The 21,248-nt window shown below is 38.1% G+C and overlaps 1 protein-coding gene across 2 annotated transcripts in view; it reads left to right on the forward strand.

Annotated features, from left to right (window-relative positions):
* LNPEP (leucyl and cystinyl aminopeptidase) overlaps positions 1 to 21,248 on the forward strand; it is an 87,417-nt gene that overhangs the window by 17,363 nt on the left and 48,806 nt on the right. The window lies entirely within an intron of this gene.

The raw sequence follows: 21,248 nt of genomic DNA on the forward strand, positions 1-21,248 counted from the left end.
AATTGAAAAACCAAAAAAAAAAAAAGGAAATGTATGGTACTTTGAATAGTCATTACCCTATATGTAATATGTATTTTTTTCTAGCTGGTTTCAGAGTTTTTCTTTACTTTTTTTTTTTTTTTAGCAGTTTCCTTTTGTCTTGGTTTGTTTTTTTTGGGTCTTATTATTTTTTTTTTAATATTTTATTTATTTTTAGAGAGAGTGGAGGGAAGGAGAAAGAGGGGGAGAGAAACACTGATGTGTAAGAGAGACATCTGATTGGTTGCCTCTCGCACACACCCTAACTGGGGACCAGGCCAGGAATTGAACCAGCAACCTTTTGGTCCAACACTCAGCTCACTGAGCCACACCAGCCAGGGGCTGGGCTTATTCATTTGTCAGGTTCATTGAACTGTAATTTATGTCTTTCACTATATTTGCAGAGTTTTAGACCATAGTTTTTCTTTTAATATGATTTGTCTGCCCCAATATTTTTTTACATGTAGTTTAGTCTTTTTGATATCTTGATTAACTTGTTGATATTGAGGCACTGCTCTTTATTTTTTATCTTTCTTTTCTCCCTGTTACTGATACTGAGGCACTGTTCATTTTTTTCTCAATCTTTCTTTTCTTCCTGTTATTCAAATTGAATAATTTCTGTTTATCTTTAAGAAATGTGATATGTGAATCATAATTAAAATTGACCATCAGTTGAACTAATAAATCCCCTGATAAATAGCTGGAGTAAACAGCTATAGTGCCTTCAGTGAAACAGTGGTTCAGTGAATAAATCTACACTAAAATTTTAAAAAGTCTCATGCAATATGATTTGCTATAAATTTTAAATTGTTAATTGAAATGCATTTTAAAGAAAATTTGGCCAAATTCTGGGATATAGAGTGTCATTTTACTCTGTCAGCTAAGACACTGAGTTCTGTTTCCAAACATATAGCAGTGTATTTTTTTTGCCAATGATGACCATATGTTGAAACTGTTCTTTGTAAGAAGATGGTAAAGTAGTAAAATATGTTAGAAATATTTGCATCAAAAACATTTTAAAAATTAGTAGGTAAAGTTTTATCACTTAGCCAGGAAACTCTAATATTAATAATTATGCAGATTCTCTCATCCAGTGTTAAATTTTAATGTATTAGGATTCAGCTAGTGCTTACTACCGGGGAAAAAAGGAGACAGCAGATATTTTTCTCAAAAAATCAGCTATAGCACAATATGAGAAATTTCTCTAAAATATATCATATCTGGTCTCTGTTTTGTCTAAGATCAAGATGGAACCATGTTGCTCACTCTTCAATTGCCAGTTTGTCTGTTCCCTGCAATGATTTTTATTCTCCTGGTTTGGTCTTGAAGTCTTGAGAATTCCTTTTATTATAAAATGTAAAAACTCATTAAAAAAACATATTATAGCTCTCTTTGCCCTTTTTAAAGGAAAAGGGCTCTCGAGAATATGGTAATAACTTGTAATATCCTATAGATTTGCTATATTTAGTTGATGTAGGCTTGGACAATGTTAGGATGTTCTATTGTCTGAAAAACACTCATCGAATAAAAAACTTCTGCCATGGTGCAGGAACAAATGGCTTCTCTGAGGTTACTTAACCATTTCCTGTGTCTGAGAAAGTTGTTGTTTTCAAAATCACCAAACTGCATTTCGATAGATCTAAACTTAACTGAGTGATTCTTGATTCTGTGGGTAAAACTCAGTTTCACTTCCATCTTCCTGTAGAGACATTAAAGTTCAAATATTAAAAAAAGAAATCTCCTGGGTTCCAGTTATTTCGACTAACCAGCTGAATAACTTTGGACAGAAGTTGTTTCATCTGTAAAATATAAAGATTTAGCATGTCTCTAAAAAAGCTTCTAGTTTGCTAAATAGCAAAACAAAGTTTCAGTAAAATGGGCATGCATTGTGTTGTATTTGGATAATTTCATGATCTTAATGAGGAAGGGGAAAGTCCAACTTCCTGCCCATGAGGGAGTAGTGATTCAGTGAATGTAAGTGGGCAATATCAAGCAGCACCTTTAGGATGCCTACTAAGTGCCTGGCTGAGAGAGTCGTGCAAACCGCAGTGTCAGTGTCTGACACGTGGTGGTAGTTTTGTTGATTAATCTCTGAGGCCATGCTAAACCTCTGAGGAGCTGCTCAGTTCTGACCCAAAGGTGGTTCTGTGATCACCCCAGCTCCAGAGGCTGAGAAGACATGGAACATTTGCCTGGCAGGAGGGACCTGGTTTGACACTCCTGGGCTATTTTAAGTTATCTCACATGGTGTCAGAGGGTTCAGCTACTACAGTCAGAAAAATGTGGGTTTGGAACTTGGTTGTGCCACTTACTAGCAAGTTCTTTAACCTCTAACACTCTCACTTCTTCATCTGTAAAATGTTGTAGAAATTAAATTAAATAAGCTCATACATGTAAAATGCTGATTAATAATGCAGAAAGCTAATAATTATTGTGTACTTACTATGGTAGGCTCTGTTCTAAATATTTTACCTGGATCTCATTTAATTCTCACAATTCAATGAGATATCTCCATTTTACAAATGAGTACACTGAGCTTAGAAAGATGGAATAACTTATTCAAAGTTACAAAGGAAATGGCAGAGAATATCTCTGGTTAAGAATACCTTTGGAAGACATTCTTAACTAGTCTGCGGTGCTCAGCCCATTGTTAGCACATGCTAAAGTCCCCAGTGAATGTTGGTTTTTATTATCATTTTTATTGGTGGTAGTGTTAAAATAGGGGTGGTGATGATGAACTTTGGTTTTACTTTTTTCAGCATCTATTCTGGTGCTGTTCTAGGAACTTAGGCAGAGAGCATCCTCACATCTGTTAATGAGGGAAGTAGAAACTATGGAGTCAAGTACACCAAGGCCTTGGGCTTTGGAGGAAAAGCCCGCAGCTGCACAGAGGAGTTTTTGTATAAAGAATGCAAAGTGTTTCGAATGCCAGGTGTTCTGTTCTCTTTTTATGTGTTTGAGATGAAGTCCAAAATAACCATGAAGCCCTGCATGTGTTTCAGAGATACCACAGAATCATAGAACTGATATCTGTAGCATAATATCACTTTTGTCTTAGGGGTAAATTAGTCTCTAAGAATAATACATACAGCAAAATAAGTATACATGTAGGTGATGGATAAATCAGTCATCTACTGCTGCATAATAAATCACAAAACATAATGGCTTAATAACAACCACCATTTACTTTGCCCATGATTTTTTTTTTTTTTTTTTTTTTTTTTGGTCAGTAAATTTGTATTGGGCTCAGCTGGATATCTCTTTGACTCATGTTGCCTGAGGTCAATTGTAGCAGCCCTCATCTGGCAGGTTAACTTGAAGCCAGAAGATTTGATAACTTCGCTCACATATTTGAAGGTGCTGGCTGTTGGCTGGGCTTGTCTTTGCATGTGGCTCCTCATTCACGAAGAGGCCAGCTCTGATTTCTTCTCATTGGACCCTCCGGTCAGCAAAAGAGAAATAGAGCTTCAAGGCCCCTAAGCCTAGGATTGGAAATATTACATTGTCACTTCTGCTGCATTCTATTGATTAAAGCAAATTACAAGGCCAATACAGATTCAAGGAGGGGATATAATAGGAGGTCTCCTGGAAGATTAATTAGCAAATTCTGTCCTGGTATTCAGGGTCCTGATTTCTCTGACTAGGATAATTTCTAAGACATGCCAACAGTGTTGATAATTTTTCATTAGTTTCTTAACTCTACATCATGAACAGATTAAAACATAATCTGTACATGTTTGAGTGAGTTTTCCTATTATTTAACATATAAAAAGAAAAATAATGAAAGCATTCAACATACCGCTAACTTCACCTCTCAGAAATAACCACTGTTAGCCCTGTCTGGTGTGGCTCAGGATTGAGCACTGGCCTGTGAACTAAAAGGTCGCCGATTTGATTCCCAGTCAGGGCACATACCCAGGTTGCAGGCCAGGTCCCCTGTTGGGGGTGCATGAGGCAACCACACAGTGATGTTCCTCTCATTCTCTCCCTCCCTTTCCCTCTCTTTAAAAATGAATAATAGCTTTAAAAAAAAAGAAATAACCACTGTTAACATTTTTATTTACAGTGTGTCTACCTGGACAAATATTTATTTAAAATTTTATAACCTTCCTCTTAGTACTATATTTTGAACACCTTTCCATGTTTAAAATGGATGCAAATAATTTTTATGTCTGCATAATATTTTATTGGGTATGAATATACCTCTCCTCTGTTGTTATACATGTAGGTAGTTTCTTTTTTCTTGCTATGTAAACAAAACTGCTGTAAACATTCTTTAAATGCATGTAGATTCTCATTGGATAAATTCCTCTTATGGGATTACTTGGTTAAAGAGTCAGGCTTCTGACGTATATTGATGAGACATGATTTCAAAAATCCTCTGGTTTAAACTCATCAATGAGTATAATTTTGCAGAGCTAGGTTCTTTTTTTTTTTTCTTTCTTTTTTTAATTGTTGTTCTATTACAGGTGACCCAATTTTTCCCCCTGGTGCACTCCACTGTCTGTCCCCCCCAACCCCCCTGCACCTCCTGTTGCTCCCACAGTCAATCCCTGCCCTGTTGTCCATGTCCATGGGTTATTTATACTAGTTCCTTAACTAGTCCTTTCTCCTTCTTTCCCTCCTTCTCCCCCTCCCCGCTCCCCTCTGGTCACTGTCAATCAGTTCCTTGTTTCCGTGCCTCTGGTTCTCTTTTGCTCCTTTTTTTGTTCATTAGGTTCCTGTTATAGGTGAGGTCATAATGGTATTTGTCTTTTGCTGCCTGGATTATTTCACTCAGCATAATACTCTCCAGTTCCATCCATACTGTTGGGAAAGATAGGAGTTTCTTCTTACTTTCTGCTGTGTAGTATTGCATCATGTAAATATACCAGTTTTTTGATCCACTCATCTACTTATGGGCACTTAGGCTGTTTCCAGCACTTGGCTATTGTAAATAATGCTGCTGTGAACATAGGGGTGCATAGGATCTTTAGAATTGGTGTTTCAGAATTCTTTGGATATAATCCCAGCAGTGGGATAGCTGGATCAAAAAGCAGTTCCATTTTTAGTTTTTTGAGGAAATTCCATACTCTTTTCCACAGTGGCTGCACTAGTCTGCATTCCCACCAGCAGTGCAATAGGGTTCCTTTTACTCCACATCCTCGCCAGCACTTGTTGTTGGTTCATTTGTTAATGATGGCCATTCTGACCTGTGTGAGGTGGTATCTCACTGTGGTTTTAATTTGCATCTCTCTGATAGCTAGTGATGTTGAGCATCCTTTCATATGCCTATGGACCCTTTGTATGTCCTCCTTGGAGAAGTGTCCTTTCAGGTCCTTTGCTAATTTTTTAAATTGGATTGTTTGTCTTCCTAGTTTTGAGTCATATTTCTTTATATATTTTGGAGATCAAACCCTTGTCCAAGATATCATTGGCCAATACATTTCCCCATACAGTTGATTCCCTTTTCATTTTGGTGACTTTTTTTTTTTAGCCATGCAGAATCTTTTTAGTTTGATGTAGTCCCATTTGCTTATTCTTTCCTTTATTTCTCTTGGCCAAGGAGGTATATCAGTGAGAATATTGCTATGTGGGATATCTGAAATTCTACTGCCTATGTTTTCCTCTATGACTTTTATTGTGTCATGGCTTACATTTAAGTTTTATCCATCTTGGGTTGATTTTGGTGTATGGTGTAAGTTGGTGGTCTAGTTTTATTTTTTTGCATGTCCCTGTCCAGTTCTCCCAGCACCATTTGTTGAAGAGGCTATTTTTACTCCATTTTATGCTCCTGCCCCTTTTGTCAAATATTAATTGACCACAGAGACCTGGGTTAGTTCTGGTTTCTCTATTCTGTTCCATTGAACTATGTATCTGTTCTTTTGCCAGTACCAGACTGTTTTGATTACAGTGACCTTGTAGTATAGTTTGATATCAGGTATTGTGATTCCTCCTACTTTGTTCTTGTTTCTCAACATTTCTGAGGCTATTCGGGGTCATTTTTGGTACCATATACATTTTTGAAATATTTGTTGCAGATCTGTGAACTCTTTCATTGGTATTTTAATAGGAATTGTGTTGAATCTGTAAATTGCTTTGGATAGTATGGATATTTTAATGATGGTAATTCTTCCAATCCATGAACACAGTATATGCTTCCATTTATTTGTATCTTCCTTGCTTTCTTCAGTGTTCAGTAGTTTTCTGAGTATAGGTCTTTTACCTTCTAGGTTAGGTTTAGTCCTAGGTATTTTATTTTTCTTGTTTCTATAGTATATGGGATTTTTTTCTAGTTTCTATTTCTGATATTTCATTGTTGGGATACAAAAAATGCCTTTGATTTCTGAATATTGACTTTGTATACTGCTATTTTGCCAAATCCACTTACTAGGTCAAGTAGTGTTTTGGTGGAGCCTGTAGGGTTTTCTATGCACACTATCATGCCATCTGCAAATAATGAGAGTTTACTTCCTCCTTTCCAATTTGGATGCCTTTTATTTCTTTTTCTTGTCTGATCACTGTGGCTAGAAGTTTCAAAACTATGTTGAAGAGAAGTGGAGTATGTTACAGAGCAAAAGGGGGTTCTTTCACTTGGCGCCTTGGTGTAAAACCCAACAACTAGTGTGAGGAAAACAGGTCTTTATTTACAATATTACAACCTAGGGAGGGCAGTGAGCACTTCAGCTCAGAGCCCTATTCTACTATGGGACCCAGCACTTCCCTTGCTCCCCAAAAGGCTATAAGCCAAAAACATGCCCAGAAGTTCCCCATCCCTTATCTGTCAGCTGTCTTCTTCAGGATCTGGGGTATGATATCATCAGCCTCCATATAATAGTCCAGGAAAACATGTGCCATGTTGTACTGGATCATGTGTGGTTCTCTCTCTGCCCTTTCAAAGCCACATGGTACTCTCCTCTAAAATCTCATGGTTCTCTTCCCTCTGCAAACTACATGGTTCTCTTTATTCTCTGTAAACTGCTTCTCCCCTCCTCTGCAAACTGCATGATTCTCCTTCTGCTCTCCACAAAAATGGCTGCTGCCTTATTTTTAAATCCCTGACCACGGCCTGTGATGCAGTGCGTGTGGTGATGGTTCTGACCATTCACAGAACCTTGCGCAGGCCCTGTGTGCTCTTTTGTCACCATTCCATGGTCAACCCCTCCCATCTCCTAGGGGCCTTGAAAGAACTAAAGCCATTTACATAACTAAGACACTAGCTACCAGCTATAGATATGCAAAGGCATCTTGAAAGCTGCCCTCTTTCTCCATTCCCCAACTCAAAGGCACTGGGGATTTGGGGGACCCCGCTCTGTAACAAGTGGACACCATTCTCTTGTTCCTGGTCTTAGGGGGAAAGCTTTTAGTTTTTACCCATTGAGTATGATATTGGCTGTAGATTTCTCATATATGGCCTTTATTATGTTGAGGTATGCTTCCTCTATTCCCACTTTGCTGAGTGTTTTTATAATAAATGGGCGTTGTACTTTATCAAATGCTTTTTTAGTATCTACTGATATCATGTGACTTATCTTTCATTTTGTTTATGTGGTGTATTACGTTTATTAATTTGTGACTATTATACCATCCTTGCATTTCTGGGATGTATCACACTTGATCATGGTATATGATATTCTTAATGTGCTGCTGGATCCAGTTTGCCAAAATTTTGTTGAGAATTTTAGCATCAGTGTTCATCAGCAATATTGGCCTGTAGTTTTCTTTATTTATTGTTTCTTTACCTGGTTTTGGAATTAGGATAGTACTGGCCTCATAGAAAGAGTCTGGGAGTCTTCTCTCTTCTTGGAGTTTTTGGAATAGTTTGAGAAGGATAGAAGTCAGTTCTTCCCTAAATGTTTTGTGAAATTCGCCTGTGAAGCCATCTGGTCCTGGGCTTTTGTGTGCCAGGAGTTTTTTGATTACTACTTCAAATTTACTACTTGTTACCAGTCTATTCAGGCTTTCTGCTTCTTCTTGATTCAGTTTGGGAAGATTATATGTTTCCCGAAATTTGTCAATTTCATCTGGGTTGTCAAATTTCTTGTGATACAGTTATTCATAATAATTTCTTACAATCCTTTGTATTTCTGAGGTATTGGTTGTGATTTCTCCTCTTTCATTTTGATTTTATATATTTGGGTCTTCTCTCATCAAGTTAGGGAGGTTTTCTGTCATTACTTTTCAAACAGGTTTTTTATTTATCCCTTGCTCCTCTTCTTCTCCTTCTGGTATATCCCTATCATACAGATATTATTATGTTTCACATTGTCCTGCAGCTCTCTTAAACCCTCTTTATTCTTTTTCAGACTTTTTTCATTTTGTTGCTCTGTCTGGGAGTTTTTTTTTTTTTTTTCTGCATTGTTCTCTTAACTCACTGATCCAATCCTCTGCTTCATCTAGCCTGCTTTTGATTCCTTCTACTCTGATCTTTATTCAGAAATTGCATTCTTCAGTTCCTCCTGGCTCTTATTCATAGATTCTGTGTCCTTTTTCATGCTGATGTAGTTTGCAGTAAGTTCCTTGTATCTTCCCTGGAGTTCTTTTTGGTTCTCACTGAGCTCATTGAGCTTCCTTATAACCATTATTTTGAACTCAGTGTCTGATGGTTTGCTTGCCTCTGTTTCATTTAGCACTCTTTCTGGGGATTCCGCCTTTCCTTTTGATTGAGGAATTGTTTCTTTGTCTCCTTATTTTAGGTGATTCTTCTTGTTTGTTTCTACATTGTAGATTGATCTGCTTTGACTCCCTCTTTTTGTGATGTGACCTTCTGTGGTAGAGGACTTGTGATATTCAGAGGTATAAGCTCCTTGATTTTCTGAACTTGATGCTCTTGGTATGCCCTTTATGCTATTTATGTGGGCTGTATGGTTGTAACTGGGTTTGGGTTGTTTGGTTGCTCTTTGGTGGGTCCCTCCCTCTGGCTGGCTGGCTGGCTGGCTGAGAGTCACTCCTCCCACCATGTCTGTTATGCTTTTGTACAGGTGCTGCCAAAATCAAACCAAACAGCCCAGGAAAGAAACCCACACCTCACCAATAAACTCCACCCACAATCACACTATCAATAGCAAATGAGCTAGTATTAATAAAGATGTAAAGAGGTTAAGACTATTATAAGAAAGGAAAAACAGATATGAGATGACTAACTGAAAGAAAAATGACTTTTGAGAGGGGAGATGGAGGAGCAATTAGAGCAGCAAATAGGGACAAGGAAGTGAGAGAAAGAAAGTAAAATTTACATCATAAACAAAAAAGGGAGGGAAGAATGGAACAAAATAAGAGAGGGAAAGTGTATACTGTTAGGTTTAAACAGAACTTTTAATATATATGGCGAGAGACAGAACAAAAAAAAAGAAGAAAAAGAAAAGAAAAAAATAATAACCAAATTAGAGAAAAAGTTTCACCACTGCACTATTGACAACCAATGAGCAAAGATTAATATAGGTGGCATGGGAATGAGAAAGAAAAAAGAAACAGAGAAAAGCTTAATAGATGTGTAGAGGAATGGGAAGTGATTTTGGGATCAAAGAGGGAGAAGGAATACTAAGAGTGAGGAATGAAAACCAGGCTTAGACAGGGAAAAATTCAAATTTAAAATGAAAAAAGAAAGGGGGGGGGCTAGAGAAAGGTAAAACGGAGTAAGAGAGGGAAACGATAAGATTTGAGATTTGAAATATCAATATAGCGAAGATCTAGGAATAAAATTGAAGAAATTCAACAACTGCTACCATATCCACAACCAATGAGCAAAGAGTGATCAAGGTGGAGAGGACAGGGGTATTTTAAGAACAGGAAAAAAATGTGAGATGACTAATGACAAGAAAATGGTTTTAGGAGGCTGGAGAGGAGAGAAATAGTAAGAGTGTGGAATGGAAACAAGTCATATCAAGAGAGAAGATAGAATTTAAAGCAAAAATAAGAAAAGAAAATAAGATGGTAAAATGGAGTAAGAGAAGGGAGGAGCAAAATAAGAGATTTGAAATAAACTATTAAATAAAAACTAGAGGCAAAATGCACAGACTGGGAGGACAAGAAATGAATATTAAAAAGCTATGCAGGAGAGAAAGTAACTCAAATTATGAAGAAGACTATGGTGGAATTTGTCTCAGTAGTATCTGTGTTTTACCACTTTGTTTCTCTTTCTGGATCCTCCTGTAATCTCATCTTGTCACAGTCTGGGCCTATGCAACCTGTCTGAGACTACCAGCTATCCACAGTCTGTGGCTATCTCTTTCAGTTGTTAATCTAGTCAACCTATAATCAGCAGTCAAGTTTAAACACCACTGAGTGAGAGAAAATTCCTGCGGGCAGGGGCAGGGCTGTTGCTTCCCCTCGAGCTGATGCCACTGTAGGGGAGTGGTCTGCCTGAGCAAGAGGGCTCCTAAAGTTTGAGGGATGGCTCAGCACAGGGCTCCTAGCAGCTGCTCCCTCAGTTCTCTCCCCAAAGCCACCACCCCCAAACTCTCCTCAAGTGTCTCTAGTCCCCTCTGTCCTCCCTCTTCTGGATCCTAGGGTAAGTGAGTGCCAATGAAATTTGTGCATTGGCCCTTTTTGAAGCTCTCTGTGACTCCAGCCATCTCGCCCTGGCAGGCAAACCCCCCACCACCACTTTTTGCAACTGGGTGCTATCTGGGTTCTTCTCAGCTCTGATGCTGTAGGCTGGGGAGCCCAAATTGGGGTTTAGACCCCACACTTCCAGGGGGACCCTTGCAGCTGCTGAAATATTTCTCTGAATCTTCAGCTGCTGCCAGTGGGAGCCCAGCCAGCCCTATCACGTCTCTCTGCAGTTTGAGACCAGCAATCCATAGTCTGTGGCTTTCTCTTTAGTTGTTCATCTAGTCAGCCTGTAATCAGCAGTTAGGCTTAAGCACTGCTGGGTAGGGCAGAAAATTCCTACAGGCAGTGCTGTTGCTTCCCCTCAGGCTAATGCCTCCGCAGGGGAGTGGTCTGCCTGAGCAAGACGGCTCCTACAGTATGGGGCATGACTCAGCACAGGGATCCCATTGGCTACTCCTTCCGTCTCTCCCGAAAGCCACTGCTCAAAAACTCTCCTCAAGCGTCTCTAGTCCACTCTGTCCTCCCTCTGCTGGATCCCAGGGTAAGTGGGTGCCAGTGAAATTTTGTGCGTTGGCTCTTTTTGAAGCTCTCTGTGACTCCAGCCGTCTCTCCCAGGCCAGTAAAACCCCGTGCTTTTTGCATTGGATGCTATCTGGGTTTCCCTCTGGCTCTGACGCTGTAGGCCTGGGAGCCCAGCTTGGTGTTTAGACTTCACACTTCTCAGGGGGAACCCTCTGGCTGCTGAAATATTTCTCTGTACCTTCAGCTGCCGCCTGTGAGAGCCTAGCCAGCCCTCCTGAGTCTCGCCCGCATTCTGTACCAGTCAGGTTTTGATGAAGCGGTTTCTTCTGTCTGTCTGTGGCTATAAAGCTTCTTTCTAGCTGTTGTTTAGTTGGTTATTCCTGATGACTTCTCCAGTTAAGTTTTAATTCCAGACTGGTCATGGGAGGAGGTTAGTATAACTTCCTCTTACTCCTCCACCATATTAGAACTCTATTCCTTATCTTGTTTTTTAAAGGATATTTTCATTGGATATAAAATTCTGAGTTGACTTTTTTTTTTTCAGCCCCTCAAAAATATTGCGTGTCACCCTCTAGTCCCAGTTGTGATGAGAAGCTACTTGTTTGTCATTATTTTTCTCTTTCATATAACATTGTTTTCAAGTTCCTTTAAAGATTTTCTCTTTATTTTTTTTAGTAGTTTGAGAATGATGTAGCTAGGAATGATTTTCTTTGTATTTATTGTTTTTGAAGTTTGATGAGACTTGTGGATCTGGTAAATAGTGTTTTCATCAAACTGAATAAAAATTTAACTTATTTCTTCATTTTCTTATGTATGTGTTAGACATCTAATATTGTTCACAAAACCCTGATACTGTGTTCACTTTTCTTCAATCCTTTTTTTCTTTTTGTTCCTAAAATTGGTAATTGCTAGTAATCTGTCAGCTTCTGTGACTCCTCTGCTATTTCCAATCTACTAAGTCTATTCAGTGATAAATATTTTTTTTAGTTATGAACCTTTTAATCCTAGAACTTCAATTGTTTTCTTCCCTTTGACTCTTTTTGAAGTTTTAGTTTCTTTGCTGAGATTCTCATCTGTTCATATACTCTTATTTGTTGTTGTTTTTGTTGTCTTTTACACATTTTCCTTTACCCTTTGACACATTTCTAATAGCCGCTGTAAAGTTTCTACTAAATATAATATCTGGGTCAACTTAAAGCCTGTTTATAATGACTCAGTTTTTCCCTACAGGTCACATTTTCTTGTTTTGTTGAATGTCTAGTAATTTTTATTATGTATCAGACAGTGTTGATGATACATTATTGAGATGCTGAATGTTTTTGTGCTTTTTAAAAAAAAAATTTTTGTAGAGTGTTCGCTTTTGTTTTAGTAGGCAGTTTAGTTATGGGCTGATCACCTTGTGTAAGCTTGGTTTTATTTTGGTAGGGCAGATCTGTGGAAGACTCAAGGTTTTTTCTCAGGCATCTCTAAAATAGCAAGTCTCATCCTCCAAATTCTGTATCCTGTATGAGTTTTATGAGGGCATGTTTTTAGATTTTGTTAGTGTGGGTCTAGAGTAAACCTTATTCTTGGGTGTGCTTTTGCTCCTAAAGTGAAGCCTTTCTAGTGTTTCAAGTTGATGCCCAGAGTGCTAATGAGGTCTCTTTGTTCAGACTGGGTTAGACTGCCAATATATCCCCATGCAACTTGACTTCTAGTATTTTGATTCTATATTAACCTTATTACAGCCACCCTTTTGTAAGCCTCATGTAATCCTGCACTGGTTGAGGACTCTCAAGAAGCCCTTGTATAAAATTTTGTGCTTCCCCCCTCTGCATGGTTCCCTCCTATCTGGTGCTCTGTCTCTGCCTACCAGCCCTGCTCTGCTGCACTTCAGCTCACTGTACTCCAATTAGGAAATTGTCCTTAGGCAGACAACTAAGGTAAATGTGAACTCACCTTTTCCTTCTCTCATAGGTCACATTCCTGTGCTGTGTGTTATCCAGTACCTCAAAATAGTTGCATCATTTTAGTAGTTGTTTACCAGAGGAGGAAGAGTCTAGTATCCATTACTTTGTCATATTGGAAGGCCATGTCTCCCACAGCATTTTTATATGTGTTGAAGTGAATTGTAGGGATTTCATAAAAGAGAAAAATCAATCTTAGTCTCTCATAACTAAAGAGTGTAAAGTGAGTTCATGGTGCTCATGAACTGAATCATTTCTCCTGGATCTCCCTGCTTCTAACCCCAGGTCATGCATTCACTTCACTCTTCTCAAGGGAGGAGAGGGGAACAGGAGAGAGAAAGACCTTATTTGGATCTTGCATCTTGGTTTATGATCTCAGGCCTGTCAACTGGAAAATAAATGTGGTTTGTGAAAAAGCACTATATATTAGGAGTAAAAGCAGGAATGCATGCAAGACTTTCTGTGTTTGTGTTTTATGACACTGCTTATATATTGAGATTTAAGGAAATAGGATGTGCCAGGGAAAGGGACTACTTAGAACATCTTCCAAAGTTGTGCTCTCTAATGACTGTCCTTTAGATTCTGGGAGGTCATGATATATCGAAACTGGTAGCTTAACATGAGCATTGGGATCGGGGCTGGGTAGAGAATTTTTTGTCATATTAACACTTCAAAAAAGTCACTTTTTTGTTCTAAATTCCAGTCCTTTTTAATCTTAAATATCTTTAAAATCTTTTTGATGGGAGAGGATTACTTTATTTCATAATTAGCCATCACTTCAGAAATTTAATGAAGCTTCCATTTGGAAATAATCTAGAAGATTTAAATGTTGTCTTATGCTTGGAGCTTTTAGCTCTATTTAAATGTGTCATAGAGGCCTTAGAAGAATAATCTTTTATTTATAGAGCCTAATGTGGTTGCTATATTACCTAATTGAATACAGTAAATCTTGTATCTGTCCAAGAAGCCTTATTTTGATTAGGCCTATTCTATTAAAATGGTTTTGTTTGTTGATCTGGAAATACGCCCCATTTCATTTTCTCAAAGACTGTAATGGTAGTCTGAATGGATTAAAGTCTGTGGGAAGTTTGTTCCTTTTAATTCAAGTTGTTCACCATGTTTGCAAAAGCTTTACTTTTGGTCATATTTTTAAAATTAAACTCCTCAGTTAATCACTTATTACTCTCTTGCCAGCACCCTCTCTGCATTTTCCTCTTAGGTTTTCAACACATCCTCCTTAAATATTAAACCCTGGATCCACCATTTCCTTTCTCTACTTTTAAGATTTATTTTTAATTATTTGTTTTTTTTAATTGTGATAAAATACGTATAACATGCTTTCTCTTCTTTTAGACCTGGACTGGTAAACACCACTAATCACATTTATGGAGACTCGTGGCATGACATATTCTGCTGGCCTTATTACTAAACTTCTCAGCCATTTGTCCTTGGGCCACCCTTCCCTGGTTCTATCCCGTAGCCTCTGTCCTTATTTTTCACCTCAGGTCACCTATATCTTCCCCAAAACTGCCTTTGGCTCTGGGCAGATGGCCTTGCTTCCTTTGTCACAGAGAACATGGAGGCCATCTGCTGTTTATACTCTTGGCTTTCCATGTTCAAATACATGTTTCTCTAGCTTCACCTCGTGTTCTTCCAGTCTTCGAGGAGGAGAGTGTCTAGGTCCCACAAAGGTTAGTCTCTTTTGGAGTTCTTGTGATGTTTCCCTATCCCTCTGAGATATAGCATTTGCTGTGGTCTACTTCTCCAGCTCCACATTTTGATGTTCTTTTCCTTCTCACATAAATAGATGCTTAAGGTCTTATCTTAAACACAGACCAAAAAAACTACTCTTCACTATGCCATGTTTTCTTTCAGTTTGATTCTATGCTTTTCTCTTGATACACAAAGATGTACCTTGAAAGAGTAGTCTGCAGTCCTTCCCTTCTCTTGTTAACTTTCCATTCTTTCTTTGGGCCACTGAAGTCAGGCTTCTGTTCCCATTACTCCACTGAAGGTGCCTCATAAATCATTGTTTCCTTGGTTGGCTAATCTAGTGACCTCTATCGGTCTCATTTAATTGACAATCCTGAGACATCAATTTTCTTTTTTTTAAGTATATTTTATTGTTATGCCTTTACAGTTGTCCCAATTTTCTTTCCCTTTGCCCCTCCTCTGCCCGATACCTTCCTTCCCTCCAGCAATCCCCTCCCTCCTTTAGTCCATGTCCATGGGCCATGCATATAAGTTCTTTGGCTTCTCCATTTCCTATACTATCTTAATGTCCCCCTGTTTATTTTGTACCTACCAGTTATGCTTCTTGATCCCTGCACCTTTCCCCCCATTCTCCCTCTTCTCCCTCACCACTGACAACCCTCCAAATTACCTCCATATCTATGGTTCTGTTCCTGTTCTAGTTGTTTGCTTAGTTTATTTATTTATTTTTAAGATTCATTTGTTGATAGTTAGGAATTTGTCATTTTACTGTTCATAGTTTTGATCTTCTTTTTCTTAAATGTGTCCCTTTAAGATTTCATATAATAAAGGCTTGGTGATGATGAACTCCTTATCTGGAAAGCACTTTTATCTGCCCTTCCATTCTAAATGATAGCTTTGCTGGATAGAGTAGTCTTGGTTGTATGCTCTTGCTTTTCATCACTTTGAATACTTCTTGCCAGTTCCTTCTTGCCTGAAAAGTTTCTTTTGCAAAATCAGCTGACAGTGTTATGGGAACTCCTTTGTAGGTAACTCTCTTCTTTTTTCTTACTGCTTTTAAGATTCTCTCTTTATCTTTAACCTTTGGCATTTTAATTATGATGTGTCTTGGTGTGGTCCTCTTTGGGTCTAGCTTGTTTGGGACTCTCTGTGCTTCTTGAACTTGTATGTCTATTTCCTTCACCATATTAAGGAAGATTTTCTTCATTATTTTTTCAAATAAATTTTTGATTTCTTGCTCATCATCTTCTCCCTCTGGCACCCCTATGATTTGGATGTTGGTATGTTTAAAGTTGTCTCAGAGGTCTCTAAGCCTCTCCTCGTTTTTTTCAATTCTTATTTCTTCATTCTGTACTGATTGATTGTATATTTCTTCCTTATGTTTCAAATCATTGACCTGCACCCCAGCTTCCTTCCCTTCACCATTAGCTTCTGGTGAATTTTCTTTCTTTTCACTTAGTATAGCCTTCACTTCTTCCCTTCTGCATTTGCCATACTCAGGCATATTTGTCAAGTCTGTGAGCATCATTATCACCAGTGTTTTGAATGCTTCAGCTGTTAGGTTGGCTATCTCCTCGTTGCTTAGTTCTCCCACTGGAGACTTCATTTGCTCCATCTTTTGGGCCATACATCTCTGTCCCCTCAACTTGACAGCCTCCTGTATTTGCCTCCGTGTCTTAGGTAGAGCTGTTGCACCTGATACATTGAGAGGGATGGAGCCTTAAGTATCTATCAGTATGGGGCAACCTGTTTCAGCATGTTGTGGTGATTTGTGTGGGGAGGGGTCAGGGAGGGTACAGTGCCTCTTGCTCAGTGCTTGCCCCTTTTCCTGTTACTTCACCTGCTTTCCATATGCAACTACCACCCCTCTAACTGTTGCCCTGGTGATGGCTCCCAGAGTGGGTGCTTTTGTGGACGTTCTAGGACTGGGGGACCTCTAAACAGACTCTAGTGAGAGATGAGCAGTTTCCTCCACCACCCCAATCCCCACTGATTTTCACAGCCAGAAGCAATGCAGGTTTATTTTCCTGGTGCTGGAACTGTGAGCTCCGTGGTCTGGCCTGGGACTGTGATTACTCCCCTGGTGTCCCTCCTAGCTTTTATAATATGTGACTGCTCTTTCTGATGGCCGACTGCAGCCACTGCCACTGCTCCCACAGCCGCCACACTGCATCCTCTCTGCTCCAGCTCTGCCCCTCTTACCTGTCTGGATGAGTATCACTTCTTTTTATCTTTGTTGGACTTGCATGGAGTTTGATTGTCTGGTAGTTTTTGTTGTTTGTTGTTTTGAGGTAGAGGAATCCTTTTTATGGTTGTAGAAGGGGGCAAAGCATGTCTACCTACGCCTCCATCTTGGCCAGAAGTCCCCTAAGAAAGCAATTTTCAATGTTTTTCATCTCATAACACACATAAGCTAATTACTAAAATTCTGTAGCACACCATAAAGTATATTTTTTGCTGATCTGACAAAAAAATATAGGCATAACTTTTATTCATCCACACTGACTGGCTGTTGTTGTGTTAGCTGTTGTCTTTTTTTTTTTTTTTAATTTGACAATCTAAGGGAAAAGAGGCCAGTGCCCCTGACTTAGTGAGATATTGCATGTTTAAAAAATTCTTGCAGCACACTAGTTGAAAATCGCTGTTCTAAGACATTATATGCTGATCATGTCCCTCTTCTTGAAAATATTCTTCTGCTTTCTGGGATGTTACTGCCCCTGATTTTTCCTCTGGTACATTCCACTTATTCTTCTTTGCTGCCCGTCTTCCTCTGCCCACCTCTTTAATGCTGAAGCCCTCTGACTTTTCTCTCCCTTTCATTAATCTCACCCATCTGCATAATTTTAATTACCATGTAATTAAAATTACATGAAAATTTCAAAATCTGAGTCTTTCACCCATATCCCTCTTTTGAGTTCAGACCCACATAATGTTATCCTTATAATAGTCCTACAAAATAGTAATGTTTTCAACATTTATAGGTGAGGAAATTGAAACTAAGGCATGTTTAGTCATTTGTTTGAGATCAAGCAGTCAATGGAAGAGCCAGGATTTTAACTTCTGTTTAAAGTTAGGCCTTTAACTCTATATGTTATTAATCAAATAGTTTCACCTGGCTATCTGACAGATATTAAATATGTCATATCCCACACCAAATGCCATATGTTAACTCCATCCTCACTATCCCCTCCCACAATAAAACAAGAGAGAGAACATGAAAACCTATATTCTCAATCTCGATGAATGGCATTTCTTCTTTTAGTTATCCGAGCCAGAATTGTTTAGAGAATTCATGTAGAGTTCCCTCTGTATTTCCCTCTATCTCTCCACCCGACAGGCCCATCTGGCCCAAGCTGGCATCAGTTCCTGTATATTCTCCTTCTTTAACATGACTTGTAATCATTCCCTCCTTTTTTCTTCCACTGCTACTGTGACAGTTGAGAACTTTATATCGACCTTGATTGCCATTATTGTGACAATCCAACCCCTTATTTTTCACATTATCTGAGATGAAGAGTTAATGTTTATCATTTAAAAAAATTTTTAATATATTACAGAAATGTAGGAATATAAAAATGAATCACTGAAAAACTGAAATTAAAATGACATGCAAAATATAAGCTTCATTTTAAATTTGATAGACAAAATTACTGTGAAACTTCTTTAGTAGTTTTCAAATACTAATTTTCTGTGTGTATCTTGTCACAGACAGGTAACAGTTGGTGGCTTGGCACTGGTCCATAGACAACATTGGGAGCACCAGTTCATGGTATCTGATGAAAAGAAATGTCTTCAGTTTTTCTTAGATTATAACCACATGGGCCTATGCTATTTAAAACTGAAATATTTCAACTAGGAAATTCTTTGCTTTTGGCTTATAGGTAGCTTATATATACGGATTTAAGAGGTTTCAGAAAATTTCCTGTTTCTTTAGGATCCCTTCTTTCAGTATAAATAAATCCCATGTGAGCAAGGGGTAGTCATTTGTCACATTACAATTTAATTCTAAGATCAAAGTATACTGACTTAAGAATCCAGAGTGACATTTTCTTAAATAAGCTTGAAGTACAGTCTTCATGGGCTACCTGTAATAAAAGTGATTTCCCTGGTTTGATATATTTAACTTGATATGATAGCACACACATACAAAAATTTGTTTCTAATTACAGTAAAATACAGCAGGTGGGTTGATGTGTTTCATTTATGAAAGATTAAAATTCTATATATGTATTAATCTGACTGGGTGATAAATAATAAGAGTTATCTGGATTTTGACTAAGCCCTTGTCAAAGATTTGAATGAATTGTAGACAGGAGATGCTAAAATGGTTAGACTGTGGTTTACCCCTTGGCTTTCAACAGGGCGTTGCTTAGGAATCAAAAAACACAAAAATGAAGTTCTAGAGAGATGGATGAATTCAGGGAGGGGAATGCTCTAAATAAATATTAAGCTGAACCATACCTAGAGTTAGTTTAGAAATTTTTTATTAAATAAAACCATACTGCCCAGACCCCATTATTGTCTATATCAGGTCTGACACAGAACAAAACGCATGGGCAGAGAACATAATTTTCTCATATGAGATTTTTAAAAAGTCATGAAAGGTCTTTTAGACATATTTAAATGAAAAAGCAGATAATACAACTAATTGGCAGCACTTCCAGGTACTAAAAAACTACCATACACAGAAAATGTCTAACCATTAAGTATTCATTAAAAGTTAAAATTTTTTTGAAGTTCAGTTGCAGTGATATTTGCTCTGTAAATTAAGTAAATGACTCCCAAACACAATTAACTATAAAAACAAGATGAAACTTTGTCACAAGAAGTTGGGGCACTATAGGAAGTTTAGGAGACTAAATTCCCAAAGCAGGATGTTATAACTATCACCATTCTTCCATTTCCAGATCATTCACAGGAGATGGAGAGACGGCAGCTTGCTAAACCCGCACCTAGAAAGTGATTAGAAGTTTTATTCAAAGAAAACTTTAAAACTAGTATGAGGGGAGAGGGAAGGGAAAAGGGGAGAAAGAAAGGGAAGGGTTTAGTCAAGAAACTAGTGTAAATGACCCATAGACATGGACAACGGGGAGAAGGGGTGAGCGGGATGGAGGGGAAGCAATAAGGGTGGGCAGAATTTAACAACTGTAATATAGCAACAATAAATTTTAAAAAATAAAATAGAATAATAACCTAAAAAAATAAAGTAAAACTAGCATAGCTTTTATGAAGTTCAGGATGGAGAGGAGGTAGGAAAAGACAACCCAATTGGGGTCTCAGTGCTCCCCAAATCAAAAAAAGGGGTGAGATAAAGTGGAATAAAGTGTATTTTAAAAGGTAATTTTTAAAAAGTAAATAAATATTCTTAATTTGTATTGTAGCAAGTTATGGAATAACACGTTCATTCACCGGATGGACTGGGATGGGAGGGAGAAACGACATTGCAGGCAAAGGGAGCGGAGAGGAAAGAAGGCATGTGGAGGATAACATGAAATAGCAGCCTGGCTTGCTCTCAGAGAGGAAAGCAGTTTGGGATGGCCGGAGTACACACAGGAATGGAGTGTCTAGTGTCTGGCTGATCTCAGAGAAGGCTTAAAGCAGTGCTTCTCAGACTTAGGGGAATGTAAATCACCTGAGGATTTGTTAAAATCAGATTCAGGGGAGGGACTTGAGAGTCTGCTCTTCTAAAAAACTGCAATGTGTTGCAGATGCTCTGATCCACAGACCGCATTTTGAGCAGCAAGACTATAAATTTTATCTTAATAGTTATTGATACTTTGTTTCATGGATTGAGTTACCGCTATTTAGTTATTTAGCGTTTGTTGAATAGCACAAAATATACATCATTTCTGTTAAGCTAGATATTAAGTAATTTTATGTCCATTTTCTCTGCTGATGGAGAAATAATATTCAGCAACTTCATTACCGAGTGCAAAAGAAATAAATACTTTAGATACAAGCTCTCATCCTTTATTGAATTAGTTGAGTAGGGGGATGCAACATAATAATGGAAGAATCTAAAATTTGATATCAGAGTTTTAGAACTGGGCTCCAGTCTCAGATTTGTGACTAAATAACCCTGACTTTATGAAGGTAAACTAACATCCCTTTCTGTGTTTTTTCTCTCATCTGAAATAGTTACAATACTTGCCATCTTATAGAATTGTTGCGAGGGTAACAGATGATATGTATAAAGTACCTTGTAGGGAAGGTAAATGGGAATTTCAATTATTAAACTTTTGGGCTCCCTCAAAAGCTAAAATTATATGAGTCTTTAAATGAAGAACATTTAACAATCTGATTATAGGAATTATTGATCTGTGTGTGATTATCTACTTTTGAGTCTTTTATTCTCAGTGACTCTTAGCAAGTTGGAGAGTGTGTGTGTTTTTTTGTTTTGTTTTTTGTTTTGTAGTTTATAAAAGCTCCCACCATTACCCAGCCCTAGATCCACTTATACTTATGGTGGATATAAGTAATGTGGCTGTTAGAGAGGGGGTTTTGTTGTACTCCTCA

The sequence above is a fragment of the Furipterus horrens genome, unplaced genomic scaffold (assembly GCF_987537825.1).
Source record: "Furipterus horrens unplaced genomic scaffold, mFurHor1.1.pri manual_scaffold_5, whole genome shotgun sequence".
NCBI classification, from domain to species: domain Eukaryota; kingdom Metazoa; phylum Chordata; class Mammalia; order Chiroptera; family Furipteridae; genus Furipterus; species Furipterus horrens.